The 8,303-nt window shown below is 43.9% G+C and overlaps 1 long non-coding RNA gene across 1 annotated transcript; it reads left to right on the forward strand.

The window, feature by feature from the left end:
* Window positions 1-5,428: 5,428 nt before the first annotated feature.
* Window positions 5,429-6,909, forward strand: LOC119855379. Its single transcript, XR_005292852.2, has 3 exons — window positions 5,429-5,540; window positions 6,148-6,269; window positions 6,744-6,909. It is a non-coding gene; the product is annotated as an uncharacterized LOC119855379 (long non-coding RNA).
* Window positions 6,910-8,303: the final 1,394 nt, after the last annotated feature.

Raw genomic sequence — 8,303 nt, forward strand, 5'->3', positions numbered from 1 at the left:
GGAGACTTACATGCATTAGTTGTTTGCTGAATTGTCTAATCATACCACACGCGCTGAAATAAAACAACCCTACTCTACTGATGTGTTGGAAAGGACAGAAGTTTGATTTTTATATTGTAAGTACCTTGGGGCACAGACTACCTTTGTGAGTGTCTTTGTGTGATGCTGAACACATCCTCAGCTCTTAACAAATAATAATTGTGACGGGTTTGGGCCCTTTGGGGTGTGCTGGGGTTTATCTGAGCCTCCCCTGCTCAGTCAGCCTGGCTTCCCTCTTATCGCTTTGCTGGATTAGGCTTTCCGGCCTCTTGTAGCACACACACACAGGTAGGGCCACATCCCGCTGCAGAGACAGACTGAAGTCAGCTATATTCAGTGTAGGTATGTGCAGAACTGTGTGATCTAGACTGCAAAATCTGTGTGTTTCTTAGCACTTAGCAAACTGGATACTCACTGGGGCCTCTAAGCATTAATGTAATATAAATAAATAGTACTTTTGTAATAATCTTCATCCTACGTCTCCCTTTGAGCCTCCTTTTCTTCGTTTGTTGTCCTTCCATGTTGTGCCATATCTAAAATCTAGACTGGAAGTTCTGTGAGGCATGGACCAGTCTGACTTGTTCTGCAAAGTGTGAAATACAGTTTTGAGTAGAATCAAAATATATAATAATTACAATGAACTCAGAAGATTTGTATACCATTAGCATATTTGTTGCAATAAATAAAATTTGAGATCACATTTATCAAATTAGGCTTATTGTATGGACTTGTGAATTAGTTTACTAATAAAAAGAAAAGGAGTACTTGTGGCACCTTAGAGACTAACAAATTTATTTGAGCATAAGCTTTCGTGAGCTACAGCTCACTTCATTGGATGCATTCAGTGGAAAATACAGTAGGGAGATTTATATACATAGAGAACATGAAACAATGGGTGTACCATACACACTGTAACCAGAGTGATCACTTAAGGTAAGCTATTACAAAAAACTACAAATAATTGAAATTCATACATGAAAAGCTGAAAGTGTTCACTGTCAATAAGGAAATGGCCTGATCTGTTAAGTGAAAGGTCATTGTTTAATTACATTTATATGGGAAATTGATTTTTAATTATTAATATAGCTGAAGTGGGAAAGGATCACAGAAAGCCATAATGATCAATGCTAGATACAGATGAGGACCAAATCCTGCAGTTCAGATACTGACCTCAGTGGGAGCTACAAAAGCAGGTAATGAATCTACTGTGCTTTAAATGTATCCCTAGAGCATATCTACTGAAGCTTTTTTAAAACTTGAGAGGATGAAACCAGAACATTTCAAAGGGATGCTCTAGGTCAGGGGTTCTCAAACTTTTTTTTCCCCCCATGGACCACTTGCAAATTGCTGAGTGTCTCAGTGGACCACTTAATGATCTTGTACCGTTAGCTAACTATTGTAAAGCACTTTGGATAAAAATGTTATATTAAAAAAATTAATTAAAATGTTTTGTTCTACAAATAAAAGCACAAACTCATATATAATATCGGTATTCTTACCTTTCTAATGCGATGGATGTGCCCTCTCTCCCACACCACGGCAGCCCCCGAGCTGCGGCTGGGAAGGAGGCGGGTCTCTCCCTGGCAGCCTCAGCCCTGGAGCTGGGGAAAGTCACCTCTTTCTCTGGTCGCTGCAGCCCTGCACATCCCAAATTTCCCCCACCCCATCTTCTCACCCCACTTCCCACTCACCTCCTATTCCCCCCAAGGCCACCACCTCACCTTACATATGCATCTTCCAAGGGGCCAGGCACCTAATTAGTGCGCCTGTGTGGCTCCACTAATTAGGTGGGAGGCCCTTCATTCTCTTGTGTGCAGCCACCTAGGCACACACCTTGGAGGGAACTATCTGTGGACCACCGGAATGGAGCTCACGGACCACTGGTGGTCCACAGACCATAGTTTGAGAACCTCTGCTCTAGGTGCATGGTTTGGGAATGCTTTTTTCATTTCAATTTTTAAAAAAAATTTTGGGCTAGATCCTTAGCTGATATAATATGACATAGCTGCATTGGAGAAAATGGAGTTGCATCAATTTACCTCAGCTGAGGAACTAGCCCATTTTGGTTAATATTCTCTGTAATCAAAAAGAGCACTGATTCAGCTCTCGAGTCCTGTTTATTAGGTATTATGAATAACATCTACTGAGACTCCATTCTTTGTCTTTTGGCTTTGCTGATAGTCAAACATTGGATTGCTCTATATTTAATGCATAGGATACCCTATCACAACCACTCCTGCATTCAGAACTTGGTTAATTGTGCTGATGGCTTTTTTAAAAAATGATCTGGTATGGGTAGCCATACGAAAATAAGGGAGAGCTATGTGTTCTGTCTTTTCTGGAATTAGGGGAATACTGCAAAAAATTATTCTTTCACATTTCTGAACCAAATTTTCTTTGACTGTTCACACGCCTTTCCTGTTTGCTGTCTGTTAATATTTTAGTGAGCAGGTTTATGAGCCAATCAGCAAATTGTATTCAAATATGATTGAATTACTGTGGACACAAGTTTCAAATGTGTAGCTAAGCATCAGACTGGAAACCTGTTTCTAATAGTTACACTCTTCCAGTTAGGGAAGAGATCCATACCATGTGTCCAATCCAAACAGCTCCCTGAGAGTGGACCTGTCTGGGTCCCCAGGGAGAATGCAAGCTTTTTGCATTGTGACCCCCATTCCTAGACTCACTGAGCAACAGCTAAGTTAGAATCAGAGCTTCTGCAGTTTGGTTCCATGCTATGATCCCATCCCACTTTTTTTCTGCCCCACACCTGGAGGAACCTGCACTGTGTCCCTGTTCACTGGGGAGCCATGGGAGGCATTGTGGACAACCATTTCTGGACTACCTTAAGCACACTGCCACTGGTGTGTAAGTCAGTGATCAAATGCCTGAATCTGGCCAGACAGCTTTGGGGTTTTGTTACCTGTTGAGAAAGCCCATTGCTTCATTCTGTTCTCAGCAATATTGCCCAATGACAATCAGTTTACTAACTCCACTTTCAGGATGTAGCTTACTCTGTGAGCAATCCCATTTTCATCAGTGGAAACACCTGCAGAATAAGTACTATGCCATGATTAAGGATGGCCATATCTGACCCTGAGTTTGCAAAGCTCTTCAGATAGATCAGTGTGGTGTAAATGTGAAGTGGAACTAGGGGCTCAGAAATATTGTGGCTGGTTATTTTTAGAATTTTGCATGTCTAGACCAAATGTTTACTTCTCAGCCATTTCACTCTTGCCAGTAAGTCACAGTAATTGTACATTCCCATGAATAAGGAAATGTGTTCTATTACATAACATTGAGTGAGTTTCAAGATACCAGCGGAAGTCTCAATAGTTCACTGAAACTTCCTATGATCTTTAAGCCAGATAAGTCACACCAACTCCAGTCAGTAGGACATATTTAGGTGCAATTGACATCCAGTGCAAAGTCAGAGCAAGCAGATACTGGAAGGGCCGGTCTCAGGGATGAGCCAACGGGGTGGCCGCCCAGGGTGCCCGGTGGTCAAGGGGGCACCATGCGGCAGCACAGAGGTGTGAGGTGCCAGTGTAATGTCAGAAACTGCTCCTTGGGGAGCGCCACTTGGAGAGGCACCCAGATTCCTCCCTGCTTCCTTCTGGCAGAGGAACATGGGGCTGGAGCGGTGACACTCTGGTGACAGATACTGCTCGCCCCCCAGCGTTCCTCTTCACCCCACTCGCGGGCTGGGAAGAGGCAGAGCGAGGAATGACACCAAGTGCTCCGTGCATCCAGGTCATTTTCCCCACCTGGGCTGGGCTGTGAGGTGAGCATTAGCAGCTGCTGCTCTGCTGCCCTGCCCTCCCCTTATGCAGACCAGGTGGGGAAAGTGACCTGGGTGTAAGGAGCGCTGATGTTGCTCCTTGCTCCCCCCCTCACAGTCCCTTAGGACTGCAGGGAGGAGCAGCATTCCGAGTAGGGGGGGAAGCAAGCAGCAGTAATACCTGTCAGTTTCCCCACATGGGCTCAAGAGGGGGGTGCACTGGTTGGGGGTGCAGGAGGGAGGTGCAGGGTTTGGGGGCAAAGAGGGAGGTGCAGGGGTTGGGGTGCAGGAGAGGGACAGGAGGGAGGTGCAGGACTTGGGGGCTCAGGAGGGGGTGCATGGGTTGCAGGTGCAGGAGGGATGCAGGGGTTAAGGGGGGAGTGCAGGGGTTAGGGGCAAAGGGAACACAGTTCAGGGGTTGGGGGCAGGAGGGGAATGCAGAGGTTGGGCAAAGGGTGAGTGGGAAGCCCACAGGGGCCCAGGGTAATGGGGGGGCCCTGCATCCACGCGGGTCAAGGGCACCAAAATATAAGTTCGCCCAGGGCACCATTTTCCTTAAGGCTGGCCCTATAGCAGCCACCGCCCACATTGTGTCCTTTGTGAGGTAGGTGACAGTGTTTTGGCTGACAGCCACAAATCTAGTAGACCCAGTGGCTATGTTCCTGCCCCTCTTCTTGTTTAATATTCCCATTTTCCATTCTCCCACAGTCAGCTGCTGTGGAGTTTATCTCCAAGGCCCAGGGCCTGTGCAGCATCCCTGCTTCCCACCCCGAGCCTGAGAAACCACCACAGTGCTGCTGCATTTTGGCCCTTCTTCAGTCAAAGAGCTGGCCTGGTGGGTGTCCCACACCAGATGGAAAGTATAGACTGCCCTAGCACCCAGCAGCGGCTCCTAAATAATAGCGCTTTAAAAAAAATGGAAAAGAAGGAAAGTTGAATGGACCCAATAGTCATAAATACCAAAGTTTAAATTCTGCCCAAGATGTTTGGAAGGAACATGGGGGGCTGTGTGTGTGTGTGGGGGGGGGTGCAAACTGCCAGTAGACATCCTGCTGCTGTAGGACAGAATAGCGCAGGGTGCTCCTGGGGAAAATGTGTTTGGACTTCATCCAAAGCTCACTGAAGTCAATGAATGGACTCCCATTCATTTCAGTGGACTTTGGATCAGACCCTTAGTGAACAAGATGACATTCCTTTAAGGCGGAACATCATCCACCCCAGCTTAACACACACTGCAGTGTACATGGTGAGAGGGTGACCAAGCCTCCCAGATGGCAACCCACGAGCTTGGGGCTGTGGAGCACAGTGGGTATAGTAGCCCCTTACTTGCTTCTCCTTTGAGCATAGGGACATAGGAATTGCTGGTCTGGATCAGACCCAAGGTCCATCTCATCCAGTCTCCTGTCTCTGATGCTGGCCAGCACCAGATGCTGCAGAAGATGATGCAAGAAACCTCTCATTAGGATAATCTGGCCCCACAACTAGGTTTTATTCTGATCCCAAATAGTTAGAGATTGGTGTAAAGCCCAAAGCATGAGGTTTAATATCCCTTCCAGAATTTACATTAGCATTAACAATTGTAACTTTGGGTGTTCTTCTTATCCACAGATCTAGCCAGTGCCTTTTTGAACCTTACTAAGTTTTGGTTTCAACAACATCCTGTGGCAATGAGTTCCACAGCTGAATTACATGTTGTGTGGAAAAAGTATTTCCTCACAAGGTGAGAATTGTGCCGTTGTGTTAATTGAGGTGCACTGGGTGGGAGTGGTAGGTGGAGGGAGAAAGTATCTCAAGGCTTGATTGGGCCCTGAAGATATCCATACCACAGACTGTGACACATGCATTGCGCTTGTGAGTGAGGGGGCCAGTGAAATTCTCTTTACTTATTTTTTTATAAATTTTTGAATTGGGGAAGTGGGGGGGGATTTTGTTTTATTACATTTTATCCCTGGGGGTGAGGGGAGTTGGGTCCTGCTCTGGAAAGTGGGAGGCCCTGGGGCCATATCAGGTCCTGCCATGGAGGGGTGGGCTGGAGACTGAGCCTGCCCCATTCAAGTGAAGAGAGGAGGGCAGAATTCACTCCTGTGGAAAGACCCAGCACAAGGTCTCTGCACCATTTCAAGTTCCATGTAAACCCTCAAAACAGGCCTTTAGTGGTGCACAGGTTTTGTGCTAACGCTTGTCTCAGGGATGAATTTCCCCCTTATTGAGGTTTTGTTGAGGAAGGTTCATGTGAAGGAAAACCTATGTTTGTTTTAAAACCATATGATCACTTTATGTGGGGGCAGAAAAGTGTGCAAATCACCAATCATTTTTAAATTGTTAAGCATAATGAAAATGGAAAGTTGCTCAAGAAGGAGGAAGCCGCCATCTTGACTCTCAGCTGGCAGTTTGGAACAAAGGAATGTCAGTGCAGGAGAGAAGCTAGAGAATTTCACAGATGTTTTAGGTAAGTTCTGTCGTTTAATGCATTTTTTTTAAAAAAATAGTGGTTTAATATTAATATTTTCTACGGATGCTTTTCTAGTAAATCTTCCAAGTGAGAAAGTGCTTTGCAAACAATTAATTTACTCTCACGAACACTCCTGTGAGGTATGGCAGTATTATTAGCCCAATTGTGCCAACAAGGAAACTGAAGCACAGAAAAGTTAAGAGCTTAAGTAGAATTCCTGCTTGAAAGCAGCTTAAAATGGCTGCACTCATTGAGGGACACTAGAACCATTCACGCTTTATTAAAATATGATGATAGCTCAGGTGTTTTTACAAATATTTTTAAAACGTGTATTGAGATGGATTCTTTTGTGTAACAAATATAATGCCTTGGACAGCCAAATGAATACTGCAACTTTCCTCTTACAACCTTGACAATGTCCTTTTACTTCAGGCTATGTTATAAATTGTCTTTATATTTTAATTAATGTAGGAAAAGCAAAGATTGGAAAATATGAATATAGAAATTTCACAGTGGAGGAAAAAAGAAGCAAACAACCAAATGCACTTATTTTGTATGCAATATTCTGTGATTACCTGCAGCTGACTCATAATGTCCCTGTAATTCTAGGAGACTGTTATTCAGTAACTGAACTATTTAAAGCCCTTAATAACAATAACAATAACAATAATTAATAAAATGCTTATTTAGAAAGCCCATTCTGGAATGCGCATCTTAGAACTTATTAAAGTGGATGTAGTCAGAGACAAATTCAGTGCACACACATCTGCAATTTTAAGAAAATATTTAGCATGTGAATGTTTATGCTCATAAAGGGTGCATACATTAACAGCACTAATAAATGGCAAATCACAATGACAGGATGATAAAATATCGATCACTATAAAAGAGAATGATATTAAATCCAGTGATGCCATGTCCAGCCATGTCACCATTTCTCTGGACCCACACTTGATCCTCCCCTTTCAGTCCTTGGCCTTTCCCTTCAGTTTACCCCTTCTAGCTCCTGGTTCTGTGCGTGGAACCACCCCTTTCTATGCTTGCTCCCAACTTTGTTCTTCCCCTGCTGGTGAATGGCCTCAGCCCTTGCCCTCTTTGTCCAAGACAAACCCCCATTGGCTCCCCTTCCAGCCCTTGTCATATCCCTTTAGTTCCTGTCCTCATGACCAAGCAGAAGACCTTCATTATAAGAGGAAAGTCAGTAGATTTGGAGGTAAGATTCTTGATTGGGCATTCAATTGGTTAACCTCAATAGGATAGGTTCAAATCCTGGGCAGAAAAAGCTCAGGGGGGCCAAGAGCCAGGAGAGGTGGGATCAGGAGTGGGCCTCCTATGAATTTGAGTGAAACCCATGAATTTGCTTTGTCAGGGTTAGCAACCTTTTTAATTTTTTTCTGCAAAAGTTTATATGTGTGATTTGTTTGCAGAAAGGTTTGCAATAAGTGAAAATCTCACAAATACCCACATGGATATTTGAGTCACCCAGCTAGGGAGTTGAAACAATATCACATGATTTATGTGACCAATCGCATGGCACAAATAACAAAAAGCCAATGGTCAAAGTGAATAATTCATGGATAATCCATATTAGGCTGGACAGTGAGTCGTGTCAGGTAACAAACAAACATTTTTAAAAAGAATCAAAGACTGTTCTTTAGCTAATTCATGAACAGAAATAACGAACTGAAATATTATGTGCAATGAATAATCATCCATCTACAGCAATAGCTGCAAGGTTCAGCTTGCCCTCACTTTTCCCACCCAAAGTCCCTTTTTGGTTTCACAGCTCTCCCTATAATCAATGTAAATGCCTTTGTGATCACGAAAGGAAATAAAATAGAATTACATTTTCTCATATGCTCTTCTCAGCATTCAAACTTCTGTGGATACACCTGCAAATGGACCTAGCTATTAAAGGGACTGTTTGCTTTATGAGCCTTAACGGACAAGGGTCAACTTTTCAAAACTTGGGGAGCAAGGGAATGTTTTTTAAACTTATCCCATTACCAAAAAGCAAGAGAAGGAATAGTA

This window comes from Dermochelys coriacea, chromosome 5, assembly GCF_009764565.3.
Source record: "Dermochelys coriacea isolate rDerCor1 chromosome 5, rDerCor1.pri.v4, whole genome shotgun sequence".
Lineage (NCBI taxonomy): Eukaryota > Metazoa > Chordata > Testudines > Dermochelyidae > Dermochelys > Dermochelys coriacea.